Source organism: Artemia franciscana, chromosome 17 (genome assembly GCF_032884065.1).
Source record: "Artemia franciscana chromosome 17, ASM3288406v1, whole genome shotgun sequence".
Lineage (NCBI taxonomy): Eukaryota > Metazoa > Arthropoda > Branchiopoda > Anostraca > Artemiidae > Artemia > Artemia franciscana.
Window position 1 is genome coordinate 19,140,708 of NC_088879.1, and position 23,749 is coordinate 19,164,456.

At 36.7% G+C, this 23,749-nt stretch overlaps 3 non-coding genes across 3 annotated transcripts; all 3 read right to left on the minus strand.

Annotated features, from left to right (window-relative positions):
- Window positions 1-20,478: 20,478 nt before the first annotated feature.
- Window positions 20,479-20,589, minus strand: LOC136038321 (U5 spliceosomal RNA). The gene has a single exon (XR_010620192.1). It is a non-coding gene; the product is annotated as a U5 spliceosomal RNA (small nuclear RNA).
- Window positions 20,590-21,332: 743 nt separating this feature from the next.
- Window positions 21,333-21,496, minus strand: LOC136038297 (U1 spliceosomal RNA). Its single transcript, XR_010620178.1, has one exon. It is a non-coding gene; the product is annotated as a U1 spliceosomal RNA (small nuclear RNA).
- Window positions 21,497-22,227: 731 nt separating this feature from the next.
- On the minus strand, window positions 22,228-22,417 carry LOC136038305 (U2 spliceosomal RNA). The gene has a single exon (XR_010620182.1). It is a non-coding gene; the product is annotated as a U2 spliceosomal RNA (small nuclear RNA).
- Between the last annotated feature and the right edge of the window lie 1,332 nt (window positions 22,418-23,749).

Genomic DNA, 23,749 nt, shown 5'->3' on the forward strand with positions numbered 1-23,749 from the left:
TATAGCCATTACTGTTTTCTTTTCCTACACCAAAATTACCTAGGCTAGGATACCATCTATCCCTATTTCTACCAACCTGGGCATTAAAATCTCCTAGCAAAAACACCATATTTCTACCTGGTACCCTGTCTATTTGCTCCTGTAACTGTAAGTAAAATTCATCTGAGTCACTAGTATCTCCATCAGTTGGTTCAATGGGGGCATATACTACTATAACTGATACCCTAAACTTTTTAGTCATAAAATGAGCAATTAGTATTCTATTATTAATACCTTCCCAGCCTAAACAAGACTTAGCAGCTTCCTTATTCATCATGAGCCCTACTCCCTGTCTATGTACCCCATCCTTCCTTCCTGAGTAAACAAATTCTATGTCACCTAATTTCATGCTTCCTACCCCTGGGATATGAGTTTCTGAAACTCCTAATAAATCCAGTTCAAACCGTCTGAATTCGTCAGTCAAAATGTCGATGCGATAGTCATTTTTTAACGTCGTAACATTCCAAGTTCCAATTTTCATGTTCTTTAAATCTTTGAAATTATTTTGGCCTCAAGAAAAGCAGTGATCCCGGATACCAGTGCAGGATGGGGACCAACATATCTTCTCAAGTCTACACCGAAGCGCTTAAGCCGGCTTAGAACCGGACAGCAAGAAGTCCCTGGGACCTCCAGTAAGTTGGAGGCTTTGTGCAATCCTGGGCCCATCTTGGTCACAACATGGTTTTCAGCACTTGGCGATGCTCTTCTATCAACAAGAGTCGAAATCCTGCACAGACAGTCCCAAGCCTATTACCTCCGACTCATTATATATTCATGCCTACAAATATTATGCTACTACGGGGAGGCAGCCCATAGTAGATAAATTAGCTAGGAAGAGGTTTTTCAGCCCGAAAACGCCCATCAAAACAAACCAAGCCCAGAAAATTATCCAATAATCAGAATCCCGTACGAGTGCTGTGTTGTACGAGTGCTGTGATATATATATATATATATATATATATATATATATATATATATATATATATATATATATATATATTTATATATATATATATAAATAAGTTGTCTGTGTGTGTGTGGGTCTGTCGGGTGACGTCATGTTTGTGTGTCGATTGACGTCATGTTTTCGACTGACGAAATTACAGACCGGGACATCAGGACACAAATGACGACCGGGACACCGGCACATAGGGAATATAAATGACGACCGGGACACTCAAAGAGAAAGCGACCGGGACACAAGGAATGTTCGATTAGCAATCACCATCAACAAAGCACCGGGACACAAATGACGACCGGGACACAGGGAGTATAAATGACGACCAGGACATAAGTAAAAAAAAACTAAAAAAAAGGTAAAAACTGCAAAAAAACTAAAAGGAAAAAAAAACTAAAAACTAATAAAAAAACTAAAAAAGCTAAAAAACTAAAAAAAACTAAAAAAGAAAAAAACTAAAAGAAGGAAAAAATGAAAAATAAAGGAGAAAAACGAAACTAAAAAAAATAAAAATAAAGAAAAAACAAAAAAGAAAAAAAAAACTAAAAAAAGTAAAAACTCAAAAAAACTAAAAAGAAAAAAATGGGAAAAATACAAAAATTTATTTCATCATTTACCATTTCACAAACGAATGTATATACAGACTGGGACACCGGGTTACAAATGACGACCGGGACACAGGGAATATAAATGACGACCGGGACACAGGGACACAACTACAACGGGGACGCCGGGGGGCACAGGGGGATATATAAATGACGACGGGGACACAGGGAATGTTCGATTAGCAATCACCATCAAGAAAGCTCAAGGGCAATCATTAGAATCATGAGGTATAACTAAAAAAACTAAAAAAAAGGTAAAAAACTAAAAACTAAAAAAAGATCAATTCAAAAACGAATGCAAACCCCACCAACTAGGTGTTGGGGTGGCGCGAAGTGCCACCCCAACAGCTAATATATATATATATATATATATATATATATATATATATATATATATATATATATATATATATATATATATATATATATATAAATAAGTTGTCTGTGTGTGTGTGTCGAGTGACGTCATGTTTGTTTGTCGACTGACGTCATGTTTGTCGACTGACGTCATTATAAGGATTGAGCTGTATGCGTCATGAAGTTGTTTGTTGACTGACGTCATGTTTGTCAACTGATGAAATTACATACCGGGACACCGGGACACAGGGAATATAAATAACGACTGGGAACCTCAAAGAGAAATTACAGACTGGGACACCCAGACACAAATCACGACCGGGACACAGAGAATATAAATGACGACCGGGACACAGGGACACAACTACAACGGGGACGCCGGGGGCACAGACGGGATATATAAATGACGACCGGGACACAGGGATTATTTGAATAGAAATTACAGACCGGGACACAAATGACAACCGGGACACAGGGAATATAAATGACGACCGGGACACTCAAAGAGAAATTACAAACTGGGACACCGGGACACAAATGTTGCATGTTCAAGAGTCCGTAAACCTGACAATCTATTTATATGCACAGACAATGGGACAGCGAAGAATGTTGTATATCACAGGTGGGACACAAGGACACAACTACAATGGCGCGTAACTAATATGGTGCGTAACGACTTACGCGCGCGGGGGGGGGGGGGGCTTGGAGGGTTGCAAAGCGCCCCACAAACTAGGTGTTGGGGTGGCGTGAAGCGCCACCCCAACAGCTAGTATATATATATATATATATATATATATATATATATATATATATATATATATATATATATATATATATATATTTATTTATATATATAATATATATATATATATATATATATATATATATATATATATATATATATATATATATATATATATATATATATATATATATATATATTTATATATATAATATATATATATATATATATATATATATATATATATATATATATATATATATATATATATATATATATATATATATATATATATATATATATATATATATATAATATACTAGCTGTTGGGGTGGCGCTTCGTGCCACCCCAACACCTAGTTGGTGGGGCGCTTCGCGCCCCCCCCAAGCCCCCCCGCGCGCGTAAGTCGTTACGCGCCATATTAGTTACGCGCCATTGTAGTTTTGTCCCTGTGTCCCACCTGTGAATATAGATAGATTTATATATGTGTTTCAAACTACGTAAAAATTGCAAATATACAACATTCTTGGCTTTCCCACTACTGGGTGCTTTCTGTTTCCAATTGCCAGCAATTGATCTGAAAATGTTTGACCAGAGTCATCGTTTTGCAATCGGACACGCATATTTGTAGTTAATTTTAATATTTTTACGTGTGCCCATAAATTAGAATTTTTCAGGCAAGCATTCATTTCGTCTGCAGGAGTTGATCTAGGTATTATAGGTAATGTTTGCCTGAAATCTCCCGCAAGCAATATTAATGTGCTGCCAAAGGGTTTCGACTTCCCTCTCAAATCTTTCAAGCATTGATCCAGAGCCTCGAGCGATTTTTTGTGTGCCATTGTGCACTCATCCCAAATAATAAGTTTGCATTGCTGCAATATACATTCGTTTTGAGCAGCTTCCTCGGGTGTTGCCATTGTAGGTTCTTCAGTCATTTTACAATTAGAAATTTTTCTTTCAACGGTCTTCTTACAATTAAAAATTTGTCTTTGAACGATATTCTTAAATACCTGTGTCCTGGTCGTCATTTATATTCCCTGTGTCCCGGTCGTCAATTGTGTCCCGGTATCCCAGTCTGTAATTTCTCTTTGAGCGTCCCGGTCGTTATTTATATTCCCTCTGTCCCGGTCGTCATTTGGGTCCTGGTCTGTAATTTCTCTTTGAGTGTTTTTTCTTTTTAGTATTTTTTAGTTTTTTACATTTTTCTTTTTTCAGTTTTCTTTTTCCTCTTTATTTTTCAGCTTCACTATGAAATACATATCGCCGAACCTTTGTTTTTTAACTAAAATCTGGTAGGCATTGATGACCTTATCCAAGTCAAAATCCCAAACCCAATCATCATCGCTATCATTTTCAGTTTTGATATGTTTTGACTCTCGCTGTCCAAGTGGATCTTCATCTAACTGCGCGGTTTTGCGTTCTTTAGCCTCAAGCCTGTTTCCTTGCTGTTCTTTTGATTCCTCGGCACGCTTTCTTTTCTGACTTTCTCTATCAGCAGCAAGTTTTTTGGCATAGACTCTTTGAGCATCTTCATCGGCTTTTGCCATGGTAAGTTCATCAGTCATTGTAAACTTAAACATTAATAGATTTCTACGTGAACATATGTCTTAAATATCTTGAATGACGTCACCGTCAAAGCAAAAATGACGACAACTAATTTCATGACGTCAGCCGACACAGAAACATGACGTCACCTGATCCACAGACAGACAGACAACTTATTTATATATATATAGATATATATATGTATATATATATGTCATGAAAAGAGAAGTCACCAATGCAACAGCACAAAAAAAAAAAAAAAAAAAAAAAAAAAAGAGACAGAAGGAGAAAAGGAAGACTGTTTTCCTAAATTAGTGATTAATATAGACCAGGACTTGAATGAGGCCTTAACCCTACTCATCCATACAATCACATAGGTCAAACAGCATAGCTATACACAATCAACCACAAAGAATAATCCATGGACAGGCAGTCATGTCGTCAATAAGTATAAGTCGTCATTTACCAAACAATAGAAAAATAATAAAGACAAATAATTCAGAGGCAACAACCCAACACAAGGGCTCATCAGGAGAATACACTGGCCTATATAGGGTATATATATATATATATATATATATATATATATATATATATATATATATATATATATATATATATATATATATATATGTGTGTGTGTGTGTGTGTGTGTGTGTGTGTGTGTGTGTGTGTGTGTGTGTGTGTGTTAATGTCAGAAATTTGGTTTATGTCGACATTCACCGGTGAATATTCGAAATTCATTTTTTTCTGCTTGAATTCAATTAGTTTCGCGAGTAAGCCTTTTAAATTTGATACCAGCTATGGTGAAAAAGTCAAAGTTAGGTTGGGTTAAATTATGTTAGTTTAGGCTAGGTCAAGTTAGATTAGTTCATGCTAAATTTGGGTCTAAATATCAGAAATGGGTTAAAAACCTAGTCTGAGCTGACATTGTCCAACCTGGCCTCACCAAACCTAATCTATTCTAACCTAAGCTGTCATCATCAAACATTACATTAAATTGAAAATGTAGATGACAGCCCAAAGATAAAACACCAAAGAAAACTATATATTTGGATTAAGTACATCAACAGTTTTGTCAATTAATAGTATTTCGTTAAAGAATATCTATTTGTTTTCACCAGATGTGTCACTCCTAGAAAAATACATGGGCCGAAGTGTTCCTCAATTACACTTGCAATCAAACAAAACTAACCCGCTCGTGCAATGTCATCGGAATGGATTGAAGAACTTTCCGCCCGCGCTTTGAAAATGCTCCGCCCCCTCTATATCATTGGATATCGTCAATCTTTAAGAATCGAAATCATCTGATAAGATGGCTTTTGCGGTTTGCAAAAATATTAAACTGAGAAATCTGTATTGTATAAGCATCAATAACCTGTGATTTCATAATTTCAAACAGAGTATTTTGAATAGATTCTAAATTGAAAACTACGATACTTCTATTGCAACAATTCACTGCTGGAATAGATGAAAGTACTAAGTTAAAACATTCAAAAACCTATGCTTTTTTATTAAGTCCATGGGCTGTAATAGCAAAAGAAGGGAATTTATATTTGTTGCCCCCCCCCCCTCTTCGTATTTCGAACAATGTTTGTTTTTTGGTATTTTAATTGAAAAGACAAAATTGACAAATTAGTAAAAACTGACAAAAGCGCTACTGTTCAGCATGCAAATAGACATGATCAATCAATAATGTAAAATAATGTAAATCAGATTCTACACAAGGAAATTATATAACTCACGACAGTGAGATCCATTCGAAGAACACATCTATAACAAACTGAACAATGATGTGCATGCGGGGGCTTGGGCCTGTAGCACTTTCTACATTTTTTATATTCTATTGGAAAGATAACACCAGTCTGAAAGAGAAAGAGGTCTACTAAGACAGAAAAAAAAAGTAATTTTAGGTCATTCCTAAAACTAAAATATTTCTTTTCCATATAACAAACAAGAGTCATTCCAAATTCAAATGACACTTAAAATTATGTTGAAGCCTAAAATCGTAAAAAAAAAACTAGCAAATCCTTATAAGGCAACTATACTGCCTCCTCCTCCGCTGCTGAGCCCCTTATAAATGTTGCTCCATAACTTATCTTCTATGCAAAATATTCAAATTTAAAGCACTTTTCAGAAGATATGGGCTATGAGTGGTGGAGGGTTGTATGATTGCCCATAAATTTTGAATTTAAAAAAGAGGGAATAGTTGTGGGAAAAGTGGCCAATTGTAGAAAAAAGCCAAGACAGATTGTTGAATTAAGTGGGCAGCCCAGTCAAGGGTTAATTTTATCCCTTTGATTGCCGTTGCTACTGTCTGCCATTTATGCTACACCTTTCCGTGCATGTGTGTGGCAACATGTGCACAATGTGGCAACAATTTATATTTGTTGCCCCCCCCCCTCTTCGTATTTCGAACAATGTTTGTTTTTTGGTATTTTAATTGAAAAGACAAAATTGACAAATTAGTAAAAACTGACAAAAGCGCTACTGTTCAGCATGCAAATAGACATGATCAATCAATAATGTAAAATAATGTAAATCAGATTCTACACAAGGAAATTATATAACTCACGACAGTGAGATCCATTCGAAGAACACATCTATAACAAACTGAACAATGATGTGCATGCGGGGGCTTGGGCCTGTAGCACTTTCTACATTTTTTATATTCTATTGGAAAGTTAACACCAGTCTGAAAGAGAAAGAGGCCTACTAAGACAGAAAAAAAAAGTAATTTTAGGTCATTCCTAAAACTAAAATATTTCTTTTCCATATAACAAACAAGAGTCATTCCAAATTCAAATGACACTTAAAATTATGTTGAAGCCTAAAATCGTAAAAAAAAAAACTAGCAAATCCTTATAAGGCAACTATACTGCCTCCTCCTCCGCTGCTGAGCCCCTTATAAATGTTGCTCCATAACTTATCTTCTATGCAAAATATTCAAATTTAAAGCACTTTTCAGAAGATATGGGCTATGAGTGGTGGAGGGTTGTATGATTGCCCATAAATTAAAAAACACTACTGCATGCGTTTCTTAATCATTTTTTTCAAAGGTTTTATATGAAGTATTAGAAAATACGGAAAAAGAAAAGTACAAAAACTAAAACTTATAAACAATATAAACGTATAAAACAAAAACTACCGATGTAACTAGAGGTCTACAGAGGGTTAGTTTGTAAAAATGGTGCAACTATGTAAAAATCAACTTTCTATTTGTACTGAGATGCTATGGCCTCTGATCTCATATATATATATATTTTTTTTTAATAACTATGCCAATTAGTTAGTCTTATGATAAGATTTGAAAAAAAAAACAATGAAAGAAATTTCAACGATGAACCAACAAACGGGAGTATGGCCAGTAGAAAGAAAAGATAAAAACTACAACGGCCCAGAAATTTCACCGGTATGAAACGAAGGGTTTCAACACTGATAAAACAAGAAACAACTAAAAAAATCTAAAAAAAACAAACCCAAAACTAAGCAAAATACAACCAATATCAACATCTACAATTATAGCAACTGAGACTATAGGTCACAGAAGTTAATTAACTATAGATCACAGAAACTATATAGGTCACAGAAATTAATTAGCTATAGGTCACAGAAGCTAATTAGCTTTTGCTACCTATAGTTAGTCTTTGTTTATTCTTTTAAAAATTATTATTTTTAAAAATTAGTCTTTTTACTTAGTTATTCAAGCAGCGGTAAAGCAACCATAGTCCCTCATACTGTTTAAGCAAATATTTCTTAAATAACTCCTTTTGTGCTAAAGACAACACTTTACCAAAGCTTATAGTAGATCTCGAAATGCATGTTGTTGTAGCTTTGAATTCTTTGCATAGAACTGAAATCTAGATTTGCAATTTTAAGCTCCCTATAGAAGAAGGGAAACAAATAAAAATGATATGCAAGGTGGTGAAGCGGAACCGAAATTTTAAACAAAAAAGAAAATTCATTTATCCGCCAATACATTAGCGTCACTCTTCACTGGTAAATTGACATTCTTCAAAACATGGCATTAAAAGCTTAGAAAAACGAAAAAGATAACACCAATAGAAAACACGTTAAACCGGGTACCCCCTCCCCTTCTGGATACGGCTATGGGATGAAGTATGGCATTTCAGAAGTGTCTTTTTTTATAGCAATACCACTGGTGGTACCAAAACTTATTTATTGCTGAAATCTATTAAAATGTATTTTCAATAAACGTACTATTATTTGATCTCGTTTATTCCTAGAATATATCGATCTTATTTCAAAAATATAAGTCTACTTCCAAATTTCTTTTTATTAGCCTTTCGACGGAACTTTCTGTAAAATTTTCTTCTTCTTCTTCTTTCCTGAGTTTGTATTCTATTTCTATATTACAATACGACGAGTTTAATTTCTTATTAACATTTTAGAAAAAAATACAATAATCTCTAGGACTTCGACAAAATATTTGAAATATAAAGCATAATTATCTGCAAAATTGAAATATTTTATCCCTCAAACGTTTTTCCTTTCCAAATTTTATCTTCTATTTGAAAGACGCAAAACTGCTGTTTTCAAAAGGCAGTATCTCCAATGCATTAAGCTGAACTTTGAAGACTTACGTGTCTTTTTTAGGATCCTTGATAGTATTTAAGTAGCCATGTATAACAATTTTTTTATATGATCCATATTTAGAGAGGAGAGGGAATTTGTCTAAATCATCCCCCGTGTGCGTATTGATCCAGGCAGCACTACCACTCCCCTGACTTATTGGGGTTTCCCCAAATTCCCTATAAATTAAATTGTGCTCTTCAAAATATACCCAACAATTAACGTTCGTAAATATATAAACGCCAATACGAAATAAAATTTGCTAATTTCCTTTGGCATCAATTATGGGGAGATTTCAAAGGACATAAAATGCTTTTTGGGAAACTTAGAAAAAAACCGGGAAATTTGGGGATAGTGGACCATTGGAGATAAGTGCAACTATTCTTCGGTATTAACTATAAGGGATTTATCAAGTGAGTAATTATCTTGATAAATAAATAATAGACTTGGCACCTCCAATGAATCCTGTTAGCAATTATGTCTCTATCAATGACTGGTTTTCTTATATCTGGACCAACGCCAAGTTTTCATGCCAAGTTGTATAAATGCAGGTTTTACTCAGCCATCATTGGATATCCGACGATGTATTGTCGGCCAAATTCAGCTAATAAAATGGTTTTTAAGCTTAAGGTTTTTAAACAACGACGAAAAACAAAGGTTTTTTCTACCAGCACTTTACCCATCTTAGATATAATATTCTAAAATTCAGATTTTGGTTGTTTTAAACTCATGTAGTTTCTAGGGCAAAATCACATTTTCATCAGTGTTGCCACGTTAAAGCACGTAGAATCAGAAAGCAACACTGGTTAGTTAAATTTGGTAACGCTTTTTTTTCCATACAAAATCAGATTTTGAAAATCTACTGATTGCTAAAGACACCTTCAAGAGAAAGCAGCATCTTCATAAGCTGTTATATCCCATATATTTTTGTTTACTTTCTGCTGATTTTGAAGCTATATCCAGATTACATAGAAAAAATCCAATAAGTTTTTTTTTAAGATAAAATCAAAAAGTGAAGTTAAATTTATAACGAACAGTAATTACCAAAAAAACATTTTACGTAAGTCCAATGCATAAATCAGAAGTTTTTTTGTTATTCAATTGTTATTTTTTCCAACGTTTGAATGGAATGACTTTATAAAGAAAAATACTGCGTCAAAAAATGGCTTTGTATTTAAGACAGTAAAACTAAACAAATTGTCATAAATGTTTTACGTCGAGGAACTCGACCAGTCGCTTGTTTTTTATTGAATTTTTGCACATTTTTTTTTTTTTACTTTATTTTGGCAAAAACTGCATAGCTGCAGAATGGGGTCTTTTACACAAGACATTGAACTCCAATTTTTCTAGTCATTTATCAAATATATGGTAGCCTTCAACTGCCAAATGTCACTACCTCAAAGAACTTAACCAATTCAAAGAATCAAACGGAATTTTCCCTTTCCTCGGTACTTCAATCGTATTTTGAAAGTCTTAAAAAAAAGTCAACTTCAGCCAAAAAGGCTACCAAGCCAATGGCTGGTAGCAAGAAACCTGTAAAGACTTTCAAGAAATCCGCTGTTGCCAAAAAAGCAGTAGCAGCAAAGAAGTCGACACCTAAGAAGGGGCCATCAGTCAAGAAATCTCCCGCCGCCAAGAAAGTGGCATCTAAAAAGTCAGTAGCTAAGAAACCAGCTAAAAAGTAATGTCTGCAATAGGTTTATCCTACAGTATCAAACAGCCCTTTTCAGGACTATCAAAACAAATGCTCGAAACTCTGTTCAGAAAAGTATAATGCTATCAATTTCAAATTTTGACTGTCTACTTATCCCTTTCAAGTATAATTTAGCTGTTGTTTGAGCCCAAAACACGTTCTATAATAGTTACTTTTGCATTCTAGCGCTATTGCTGTCTAAAAAACACCATCTTGGACTAAATTTTACGGCTGAATCGTAAGGTTCAAACTCAATAATAAAGTGCTCACATTGATAAATATACAAATACATCGCCATACCTGAATGGGTAGAGCGGCGCCTTCAAATCGTTGGAGGGAAGGATCCATTCCCAACAAGGCTGATCAATGATAACTAATATAATTTACATAAGGGAAAAATAATAGTAATTATACAACGGAAAAGGATATAATTAAATCCTGTTTTTGCTTAGGACAATATAACTTTTTTTTTCAAACAGATTCATTAAGGAAGCATAAATCATTCCAACTAGGCACATAAATAATAGTACTATTTTATAGGGAAATACCACAATTATAAATATTCTTGCTTAATTTCTTTTTTCAAATTCTGACAATAAAAGTCTTTGATTAAAGTCAGTCGTTTGTGCTGCGCTCTTGAAGGAGCAAGTACATTGATATCATTGATACTACTGAAAGACAAAGATAGTTGAACTGTACAATGGAGCTGAGGCCGTAAACATTTGAATGGACTTTGGACATAGACCATGTCCAAAGTCCACGACCATGGCAGGCGGCGCTATTGAAGGAACAAGTAGACTTTTGCTATAGAATCTATTGAAAGAGCAAGGCAACTTGAACTGTAGAATGGAGTTGGGCCCGAAAACATATGAAGAGGATTTGGACATGGACAAATCAAAGAATAACTTTAAAGTCTTTGATTTAAGTCAGCTGTTTACGCGGCGCTATTGAAGGAACAAACAGATTTTTGGTGTAGATGTTAATGAAAGACAAAAGTAGTTGAACTGTACAATGGAGTTGAGCCCAAAAATATATGAAGACGATTTGGACATAAATACACTGTTGAGTGAGCTTTTATCAAAAATTACTGGTAAAATACCCCCCAATGAAATATGCTAAATTACACGCCAACTTTTTGGAAATCAGGAATGAGTTTGAGTCAGCTGTTGTTTTGGCTTAGCTAATGAGCCAATAAATAAAGTCAAAAATTGTGACCAAAGTGACTTTATAAGTCCCCAATTTATTTGACCGATCAAGGAGATGCCCAAAGGGTTGAAGAGCGCATTCCGGCAGAGGAAAATTAACCATTTAAAACTCTCTGTTTCTTGGTGGCTTTCAACTTGATTTAGTTGCTGGAATTGTCAACTAAAATATCTTGGGGGCTTATAATGTCACTTTGGTTACAATTTTTGACTTTATTTATTGGCTTAAATAAATGTGAGTCAACTTTTGTGGCTGTTCAATTTTCGCCTTCATTTAGTGGCTTATCATCTAAGCCAAAACAGTTGACTCGCATTTATTTATTACCGATAGATGGAATCGGGGAAATGTCCAATTTAGTCTCTCTTTTTTCTCTTATATAAAATATAATCAGCTTGGTGCTGTTGGAATAAGGAAACGAGTTTGTTAAAGAATATTATTTTACTTTGAAAAAAAGAAATCATAATAAAAACATAAAAAACAAAAAAAAGATTTCAACAGCACCCGGTGTTCCCAGGCGGTAACCCATTCAAGTACTGGCCGGGCCCGACGTTGTGTGACTTGAGGATCTGACGAGACTGGGTACTTTCAACGTGGTATGGCCGCTAGCTGAAAAATTTTGTAACAAAATGATTGTTGATCCACAAGCTGAAAAGAAACAAAATGCCTAATTTAGAGTCATGAAGCAAAGTTTTTAGTAGACAAATATTTAGAAAGAATCAAAATATGATTATCAATTTTTTTTGTTTTTTTAACCTCTTTTCCTTCTGAAACAAAACGACAAGCCCCCCAAAATGTTTCTACCTTTGATGACTACCCTATGGCTTCCTAGGCTAGTTTAGATTAGTCAAATTAGATTACTCTTCGCATTGGCTCATGGTTATTTTTAAAAGCAGTTCCTCGATTTTTGCGTATAATCTATTGGTTTCTTAGTAGTAGGAGAAAAATAAGTTTTGACCAGGAAAAAATTTGTACAGAAATGGTTTCTTCACCATCCGGACCGGAAAAAAAATGCTTAACAACATATCAAAAATTTAAATCTCTAGCTCGATGCGAAATTGTTTTTTTTTTTTAATGTTTTTTTATTTATTTTCTCAAAAACCGGGAAAAAACTAAAAACGTAAACTATAATGTTTTACACATCTTTTTAGATCAGCTTTTGGCTCTGAATTCATTTCTGATACTCATTTCGTTACCTGGCCAAAAGAAAAATATTTATCAGCAAAAAAAAAAATGGGGAAAAAAACTGTGTCTTTGGGGAAAAAAACTCTTACCAGCGTTGTCTATTTGGCTATGTAAACGAAAGGCTTAGAAAAAAAAAAAAAACTAAACAACAATAAACAGGAATGACGAAACACCTCAGCACCAAACACCATGAGACAAGGTAGGTTCTAACTTAATGTGTTCAGAGGAAAGCTTTTATCTTATTTTTCAAATATATAAAAATTGCACATCATCAAAATATAGGAACTAGATTTTTCATCATCACAGTTAACTGTTATTCTTCTTCACTAAGTTCTTCTTCTTGAAACTTCGAATTGTTGCACGAGCTTCCCTTACAGGTACGGCAGGCTATAGTACACTCAAGACCGTTTTTCTTACAGGTACACTTTTCACTATCACAGCCGTCAATACGACACGAGCATTTGATAATTTTCAGCAGCTGAGACGGAGCGGCAGGGAGATCTGTTTTTATTGGAGCAAAAACTTCGTTATCCTGCAGTTTCCATCCCAGGCGTAAAGGGTCTACTGGGTTCCCGAGCCAGATTTGAACTTGGCAGTAGACACGTAGCGAGTGGTACTTCGCTGCTGCCTGAGTCAGTGGCAGTTCTTGTGGATGCACAAAAGTGGTGGCAGTGCTCACTTTTCTGTGAAAGATTAGCTTTCTGGCAGTGTCCAGGTTCGAAACATCAGGGCAACCGTACAGTATCAACAATGCTCACTCTCCTGCTGCCACAATATCGTCAAGCGATGCGAGCTTGTCACCAAATATAGCAGCGCTGTCCCTGAAACTCTTGTTGGAAAGTAGCAGCTGAACGGCTTTGCCCTTTCCTATTCCGTAAAGGTGAGAGGTTGTGTCACAACCCAGCACGGCATGACAGAACGGTATCAGATTGCTGACATCTGTTCCTAGCTTCTGCTTCATCTCACTAATATCCCAAGCTGAACTAGTACCGCCAAAATTAGCTTCAGGTGAGAAATATAAACGCCCGGAACGCGAATCTGATCGACTGATCAGAAGAACCAAGATGTCAGTATCATCAGCAACCACGATTGTGTCTGTAAGACTAGCAGCTTCTACGGCTTTTTCTACAATCAGAACGTCGGCGTCTCCTTCCGAGTGGAAAATTCGGAAACCAACGGCTTCCAAATGGTTGCCGAGCAGCTTCAGGAAACGTCCTTTGTTTGTCTTACATGAAAGAAACTCTTCTTTCTTCATGCAGAGGGTCATCTCTTCGGTGAAAAAGACTTGGCGGCCAACCATCCTTGCTCGACGTAAATGGGTAGCATCTTTGATTGCTGGACCACCTTCATATCCGTCAAACACAACGATCGCACTAGGGTACCTTGCTTGTACGTAATGGACGTATGAAGCAAAGATGACCTTGAAGGTTGACCCTACCTTCCATGGAACTCGATGTAGAAGAGAAGCACCATCCAAGACGATGTTACACGCAGAAGCAGGTCTTGAGGGTGACTGAGTCTCAACCCCGCAAGCCAAAAAGATCGCTTTTGCAAGCTCTGGCTTATTTGCTTTTCTCATAAGGCCATCGCTTTCGAAAAGAGAAGGAGGAATCGTACAAAGTTCGTACTTGAAGTATTCTTCTCGGAGGTCAGTTCGTTGGGCTACTATTATAAACCGCTGGAAAAGGAGCGCCGGATCTATGTGCGCTACCACAGAGGACCCCGCCTTTTTGGCATTCATTAGGGTCACTTGGTTTTTTTTCTTGAAGACTTGCTCCTTCAAGGTTTTTCCCGTCATCTTACTTAGAATCAACTTTCCAGCCACATCGGCCTCGTCAACATTAACATCTTGGGAAGAAGTTATGCCGTTGGCAATGTTTCTAAGCTGATTGTCACCTCTGAACGGAGAAGATTCTCCGAAGTATCCGACGAGCTTCTCGGTATCGTCGAAGTCACGCTCCTTTCTACTGGAACTCATGTCGCGGTGCTGCTCACTTGTCGAGTAACCAATTTTTGTCAAATTTTGCATCAAGAGGTTGATCTCCAGGCATGCTGGTCTTGACAGAACCCAAATGGCTCTCTGCTGTTCTGTCATCCCACCTCCAGTTGTAAGACCGCCCGATGTTTTCAGACTTCTCATATACTCCTGCTCGATGACAAGATCTGCCGAGAGCCCAGCCCAGCGTCGCTCTGATCTTCTAATGGTGTGACCTCCCTGTTCAAATGCTTCGAAGATTGGTGGGTGACTAGTTTGAAGCTTAGCCATCTCTTGCTGGTATATCCAGACCGACTTGACATAGAGGTTATGTCCAGATGCTGCTAGAAACGGAAGCATCTCTACTGCAGATTGTAGGTGCAAATCCCACAGGCCTAGTCTCTCGGCACGTATGAACTTAAGCAGTATCCCAACCATGTCAAGATACTGAAACCAGAGCTTCGCAGTTCTCTGAGTCAGCAGCTCTTGGCGTCTCTGCTTGAGAAAGTTTTCAAGTTGCTTGAGCTGGGGATCATGACTGAGATCTTCGGGTGGGAGGTATCCATCCAGTACGTTAGCAAGACAGTAGACATGTCTAGAGACGTCAACGTCGCTTGCTCTTCTTCGAGGAGATGAGCATATATGGCCGAGCTCACGAGAATGTGAGCTCGAACAGCTCTAGAAATCGCTTTTCCAGAAAGAATGTGCGGCACTGCACCAGTCGTGTATACCAATTCCAGAACCTCTTTCAGACCAGAACCTTCCATGAGGTGTCCTATGCATCCGACAAAACTCATCATCAAATGAAAACCGCCTAAGTTGAGAACAATACTACTCAGCTCATTCGTCGTGTCGGACTTGAGGATCTTCATAGACTTCCACCAGAGCGGCTGGTCAAATGTGAGAACGGGTGTGAATCCGTAGGTTATGCCTTGCGAAGCTACAAAGCGCAAGGTTGCGTAAAGGCAGGATTCGTTGCCAGACGGGAGGTCAATCATGGGCAAAAACAAGACGCTTGCCTTGCTGCGAAGGTTTCCCGTTTCATGATGTATTTGGTTAGAGAAAACTGACTGCATGAATCCATTCCAGCTCGGCCTTGGGACATTCAGGAACCCGGTAGCTAACCAGAGCTGATCGAGTAAGGCATACGGGTCGTTGACATTTTTGCCAGGGATCTTCTCATATTGCACCTTTGAAAGCACTGTCTCACTTAAGCGGTAAGGGAAGATGGGAATTTTTCCTTTTTGGGCTACTTCATCGAATGAAACTTCAACTGTCGGAATGGGCGATCGGCTGTTAATGAGAGGAGGCGTGACTGTTGCTAGCAGAGCCATCCCATGGAAAGTGTTTCTTCCGTCTATCGTGCAAACATCGTGATCTGCATTATCAGCTACATGCTGCACAGCGTGTGCGGAGGTAACTCCTGCAAGGCTAGATTCATCATGGACTGATGCACAGCGTTTAAATTTCTGGACTTCAGCATAGGAGGAGCAGAATCCATGGCTGTGTAAAGTGTCAATAAGAAATCTGGACTTGAAATGGTGATCCAGTTGCACTGCTAAGCCTAGTTGCAGTGGACAAATGAGGGCACGCGGGCGAGCTGCTTGAACGATGAAAATGCCAATGGCAAGCACTTTGAAGGAAATATCGGTTCCAACGAATATTTCAATTTCAAGTTCAAGTCAAGTTCTGTTTATTACTACATAAATTCAACATAAAAAGCCAATTTGGCAGAGAGAGGGCTCGAGGCCAAATGGCAGACAATTAAATAAACTGTATGCTATAACTACATCAACATAAAATAATATCATAAATTAAACCATAATCCATCCAGGTTCCAGATTCAAACCATCAGACTGAGTTGGGATTTACCGCTATAAACCACACATTTATTATTTATTTACTTAATTTATTTTTTTTTTTTTTTTTTTTTTTTTTTTTTTTTTTTTTTTTTTTTTTTTACTTTAAACATTTTCTATGAGCATTGATTTTATTTTATTTTTCAGCGTATTAATAGAAAGTTCAAGTTTGATTACATTATGATAACTTTGCCATACCCTCAATATTGTGTTTCTCAATGAAAATCTTGATCTTTCTGAAATTATCAAGGGTTGCCGGGCTTTACAAGGATTACGCGTGTTATGGTCATGATCGGAATTAGTTCCAGAAAATAGATCAGGTTCATAAAAATATTCAGGTAGGGAATTTGAATGATGTTTTTTCTTAAATAAAATAGAATGAAAAACAATAAAAGATTCAAGGGGCAAAATGTTCAAAAAAAGAGGAAGACTTTTAGTTGACGACTTATTAGGGCAAGAATCAGGAGATGGTACAAAAAGCTTAAGAATTCGGAGAGCTTTATTCTGCTGCCTTATCAATGGTAATATATTCGATCGAAAAGTATTCAAATATACAAGAGGACAGTAATTTAAGTAAGAATGAATTAGCGAAAAATAAATACACCGCAGGGCATCATAAGGGAGAAAAGGTTTAAGAAGCCTGATCATACCGACGTTCCTTGCAACCTTTACCCTCAGGCAATTTATGTGCTCCTTCCAACTTAAATTCGAATCAACTATCACTCCTAGATACCGAAGATGGTGGACTCTGCTGATCGTAGTATCACATTTTTCAATTGTTAGGGAATTAAAAGTTGGCAATGCTTTTGAAATCCGAGAGAAAATCAGGAATTTGGTTTTAGATGTATTAATACATAAATTATTCGCTGCGAACCATTCAAGCAGATATGTAAAAACTTCTTTCATTTTTAAAGTAGTACAAGTTCAGTAGGACCACTAATATTGAGGGCTGTGTCATCCGCGAATAGAACCGTGAGGCCGAGATCTTTCATAGAATTATCAATATCGTTAATATAAATTAAAAATAAAAGGGGGCCAAGGATTGACCCTTGGGGAACTCCGACTTGTCCATCCAAAGAGATCAGTTCAGATCTCGTAGTATCAGCATCAATATACTGGCTTCTCTCAGACAGAAATGACATGATCAGGTTATTAGCAGGTCCTCGAATACCGCAATTCTCAAGCTTTCTCCGTAAAATCTTATGACAGATTGTATCGAATGCCTTTTTTATGTCAATAAATATAGATGCTGGAATTTCACCTCGATCAAGAGCATCATGAATATATTGCGTGACCGCTAGGATAGCTTGTTCCGTTGAATGACTTTTCCGAAAACCGAACTGTGACTTACTAAAGTATTTGTGTTTTTCTAGGAAATTATTTACTCTCTTGTAAATGCTCTCTCATTTTAACAAGTTCACTGACTGTATACTATTCTTCGTCATTTTCTTCGAAAAAAGTAGCCAGCTTCAAAAACGCCTAATATCTTTCATCGTGACCTGGCCTCCCCCTTTTTGGACGTTTTTTATCTGGCTCAGTATCTTCGAGTATTCCAAAAAGTTATTGCGTCGCAAATCTGGCTGGAGGGCTCTTATTTAATCGAAACATAGAAGAACAGGCTGCGTGATAAATGGCGTCAACTGCGTGCAGTCTGACACTGCACATATTCGGCGGAAAACGTTATTTGACCAATCATCATCACGGCTTTTGCACACTGCCTTTATACTCTCTTCAAAGTCTTTAGTCCGAACCTTGTACCACTCGTGTCCTTTTCTGTGGGTAGTGGTGAGATTTATCCTTGTAGTGCAGAAAAAGCAACACTCTTGGAAGTTGAAACTTGGAGTCCGTGATCGGAGTACCACTTTTTCTGCTTCCGTCTTTTCTTGCAAGGTTCGTCGTCTCTCATTCTCAAGTAGAATTCCAGTTTTATAGGAGAATTTGATCAAAGCTTATTAAACAACTCTAAGGTTCGAAACCATAGAAAAGTTGGGGCGTAATTTGCTATGGAGCTGGAAGGTGCAACTGCCCCTCCCAAACCTTGTTTTTCCCCTCCCCCAAACCTCATTCTCCTCCCCCTTTTGAAATTTAGTTTCTTCCAAAATTTAGTCTGAACTAATATAAACCTATAAATTAAAGGATCTACAGAAACACATTTTTTTTTTTTTTAAGTAAATTTATAGTTCTTTTAGAGTACTAAATAGTTCCTCTGTGGTACCAAATGGATTCTTTTTAGTTTTTACTGCTATTTTCACTTTATTTTGGATAAAGGGTTCCATCTTTGCTCCTCCATCCCCTTCAAGTTTGGATTTTGACGAAATTACGCCGCTGTAGAAAAGCAAAAGAAATAAAAAAAAGTCCTATAAGATGGAGTCGAGCTAGAAGGACTTAGTAGAAACAAAGTAGTACGGGGAAAGTTGCATTCCCTGATGGTGATATCTTTTGATTTTTCAAGGGCAGAAGATGAATTACTTTATGCAGTAATAAAGTGTATGGATTTGAGTTAGTTTTGTTCAGATTTCTTGAGCAATGCTTTGCCTTTTACTTTTTAGCCTAAATAAATTACGTGGCTATGCTCTAAAGATATAAATCCAGAAATAGTTACTTTTTAAGACAAAACAAAAGAGGACTAAATGTAGCTGGGACTTGAATCGCTTTTACACCATCTAAGGGCTTAAGAAATAAATACAAGAATCGTTTCTGTTCCAATTTCGTACAGGCCCATTGGCCCATCACAAAGTCTTCTCCCTCTGGAGGCAAAATAGACATGTGTAAAATTTAGGACGGTTCTGGAGGAAGGCCTGCAAAAGAAAAAAGGGCCAGTCCTGACCAAACCAATTCCTTGTGCCAAAATATGTTGTAGAATGTATTTCAGACCGAGGAATCATTAGTTTAGCTGTCAGAATGCCATACTTCAGACTCTCCGAATGTATCAACGAAGATAAAACTTTGAGGTGGTAAATCACAGGGATTTTGTGTTATATTTGCATTTAAGCTCCAGGCTTCTCCTTCCTCACATACGCGTTTCTTAATCTCCCTTCACATGGAGAATCGAATGTTGATTCTCTTTTCCCTTCACACAGAGAATTGTGTCTTGAATCCTGTTCTCCCGCCAGACTGAGTATTGTGTCTAAAAACCAATGGAATCCTCAAATGAAAGGATTTTCCCAACTGTAAGATCTCAAAACTCCTCATTTTAGAGGAATCCCCTAAACTGGAATGGAAATACGGTTCCTAGACGAGGGAAGAATGAGGGCCCTAAGAGATTCGGGACTCAAGGAGGCCTAGGACTTGGCAAACTAATGCACCAGACCAATAGTGCCTTCGAGTATCCCTTAACCGCTGAAAAGTAGCCTCCCTGGATGCCATCTGCAAAAGATAACAACAAACATCTAGCCAGCCACTTGTCAACTGAAGGGCTGTAGGCAACTAGGCGACTAACAACACTAATCACGTCTACTTTGCTATAAACATAGCTTATTTAGACACCCCTGGAAGTTGTGCCATATTTTACAATTACTGTCCCTTTTTACCATTTGCCCATAAGTTCACAATTTGCTTTATATTTTAGAAAAGATTGGATTTTTGTTCATAAATGACTTCAATTATCTTGCATTTTCCAGGGTTAATTGTCTGACAACCATAATATCCTGATAAGTAAGATACTGTATAAATAATATGTAGATAAGTAGTCTTGAAACATTAAAACATACAACAATAGTGTAAACTAGTCTGCCTTTCGGCATTCAAAAATTTGTTAAGACTCATCAAGTGCCCCTCCCCACGGTAACCTTTAGTAAAAGGCGAAAGATTAACTCGATATGAGGAGAGGCCAGAGCTATGAAAATTGCTAAGGTTGACATGGGTATATAAAAATAAATCCTAGTAAATCCTCGTGGTTTTTTTTTTACAAGGTTCGAAAGCAATAAAAAATTCAATGTTCAATCAAGTAAATACGGGCCAAAAAATCATATGATGCGAAAACGTATTCAATGAACAGCAATTCATGGACAACTTTAATGACATACTACTAAAACTACATCCGCAGAAAATAACATAAATATTCAGTAATCAGGCCCAAAAATAATTGTAATGTAGCTGAATGGTCGATCAATTGCTGTAGCCAAAGGCCGCCCCTATTAAAATATTCCAAGAAGCTTAGCGGTAGTGAAGGAATTCTTAGTCTGATATGTTGCCAATGCAATTGACTTGATGAAATGTGTGGTGACCAAGGGCATTTCACTTTTTAAGACTAGCCTTTATGACTTAATTTAAATTTCAGCAATTTGATTCGATTCCTAGTTCAATTTAAAAATCAGTATTTGATAATTACGGAGTATTTTCAAAAACAAAATGCATCAGGAATTCAACCAGTTTAGGCAATTTAATTTAATTATTGCGACTGGTCATTGATACCCCATCATTTGCTTTAATACAATACTAAGAAAAACAAAATGTGTTTATTTAAGAGATGTTCTAATTTACTTGGTTTAAACATTATCAATTTGCATACTTTTTCCTTTCAATTCACAAAATTGCAACATAGTGCGGGCTCAAAGGAAGAAACCTATTCAATGTGTGGCCAGAGGTCCGCGCGAACGCAGTCCCCCACTACCAAAAATTACGCTGTTGAGTTACCCCCATTTGGGGTATTCACAGGGGTCAGCCAATCCGAAGTGCAATGGAAAGGCCTCACCCTGGGAGCACCTCCTTCATGATCAAGGCAGATCTCCAGCCAGGTAAATATGAACTGTTCAAAAATATAACATTGTACTAATGTCTTTTGACATAAATCTGGTTGCTTTGAATGCCACTCAGAAACTCTAATTTATTAAACATATGCAGCTTTACAATACCTTTTTCACAGCAGTGAATCAAGTTTCTTTATTATTTTTGAAAATGGGAATGCCCCATTTCATTTTCATATGCACGCCTCTAGATCGTTTAAATGCAAGTTTACCTTTTTGAGAAAATAAAATCAGGGGTTTCTCACTCTCTTATCAATTTGACTGAAAAGTCGAAATTTTAATTTCTGAGAAACCAGTGACCGTTCTACTGATTTTGCCAATTATTTTCTATCTAGGAATCATAGGGGGGGGCTTTAGCCATTACTACTATCAACAGCTCACCGCAGAACCAAGCCGCCTGAGGCCAAAAACGGTCGCTTCAGCCATTTTATCGAATATTGGTTCAATTTAAATTTCAGCAGTTTATAATTACGAACTATTTTTGATAAAGATGCATGGGGACTTGGATTCAGCTTGGGCACTTTAAATTATTTATGGTGTCCACCCATTGGCTTTTTCACCATTAATTTTGAAAATTTTATACAGTGTTTCTTCTTTTTTTCGTATGGAAAAAGAAAGGATTTCCAATATATTCAAGGACAAGGTAACAAACGGCAGGGTCTCTCTTCACCTCGAATAACGTATTATACACATTATTGATTAGGGTTCATGGACTTCGGTTTCCCCTCGAAAGGGGTGCGCCAATCCCGGAGGTACTGCAATACCGGGCCAACGCATGAAGGAAGCGGAGCAAGCCCCCACAACCCTACGGTTTCCAAAAATCAGTTTAATATTCTGAGCCCCATGTAGGGGTCGTATCAGATATTAAGCTGATAACTAGATACTACACTTTGATCTTAGCCAAAAGGCCGAGAAGCGATAATTCAACAAGGATTGTCAAAGCAATTATAAGAATACGAGCAACAAAGTTTGTCACAAAATTTATTTCGGTTGCAATTCCCAAATAACATTCAATTAACTTATCCCTTTGTCTTTAGATTTTTGTAAACAGTACGAAACATTTCCCATTATATCAAAGTTTATCTCAAAATTTTAATGGTAAACGGAAAATTTTCCATTCAAAACTTGGACAAAATTGTCACTCAAAAAGCCAAAATCAGAAAAGATAACACCTTAAATCAGAGATATATTCTCTTGGCCCTTTAGCTGACAATGATTGGAACCAGCATTGATGAATAACTATAATTCACGGCAATTAAGGGGGTGGAGGACAGAGAAAAGTTTTTTTCGAAATCCAGAGAGAACAATTCTCTTGTTTTTTACTTTCTTTTACAAAAATGCCCCAAAAAACACCCTCATTTGCAATAAAAATTGTAAATCCACCAGTCGACACCACTGGTATTGATCAAAAGCGCCAATTCATGGAAACTAGGGGACAAGGCTGTAGCCAATGAGCTAATCCCCATATATTTTTGTCCGACTCGTTAAAACATAGCGCAATGCATTTAAACAAGTTTCCGATGGGTTTTATTTTATTTATTTATTTATTTTTTATTTATTTTTTTGTATTCCTTCTTCAAAATAGATTTGTAAACACAGCCCACGGGAAAGGGGAGAGGGGGCCAAAGAGTATTCTCCAGATTCCAGGCAGGGGAATCTCGTTGTCTTTTCAATTTCTTTAACAAAAATACAAAGAAAAAAAACAAGCCCTTTTTCAATGATAATACCATGAAGAGATTTTTTTGAATCTAAGAGGAGGAATGCAGGAAAGACATCTTGTAGAGAAAATTTCCTTCCCTGAATTAAAGCCACTGGTTTTCCATATATGCTACATGGTAACAATGCAAGTTATATTAAGACATTATTAAATTTGCTTCCAATATGGAAACAAAAGCTGAATTTTCAATCACCTAAGAAAGATACACAGACACGAAACAGTGATACTTTATCAGATAAATGATTGCTTACTTTATTGTATAAGTATTTGTCCTTTTCATTTGTCATTTACTTGAGTAATTCTATAATTCCATATTGTTAATAACTATGTAGCCCAGAAGACTGTCTTGAAGAATAAATGGCCTTCAAGTAGAATTCCAGTTTTATAGGAGAATTTGATCAAAGCTTATTAAACAACTCTAAGGTTCGAAACCATAGAAAAGTAGGGGCGTAATTTGTTATGGAGCTGGAAGGAGCAACTGCCCCTCCCAAACCTTGTTTTTCCCCTCCCCCAAACCTCATTCCCCTCCCCCTTC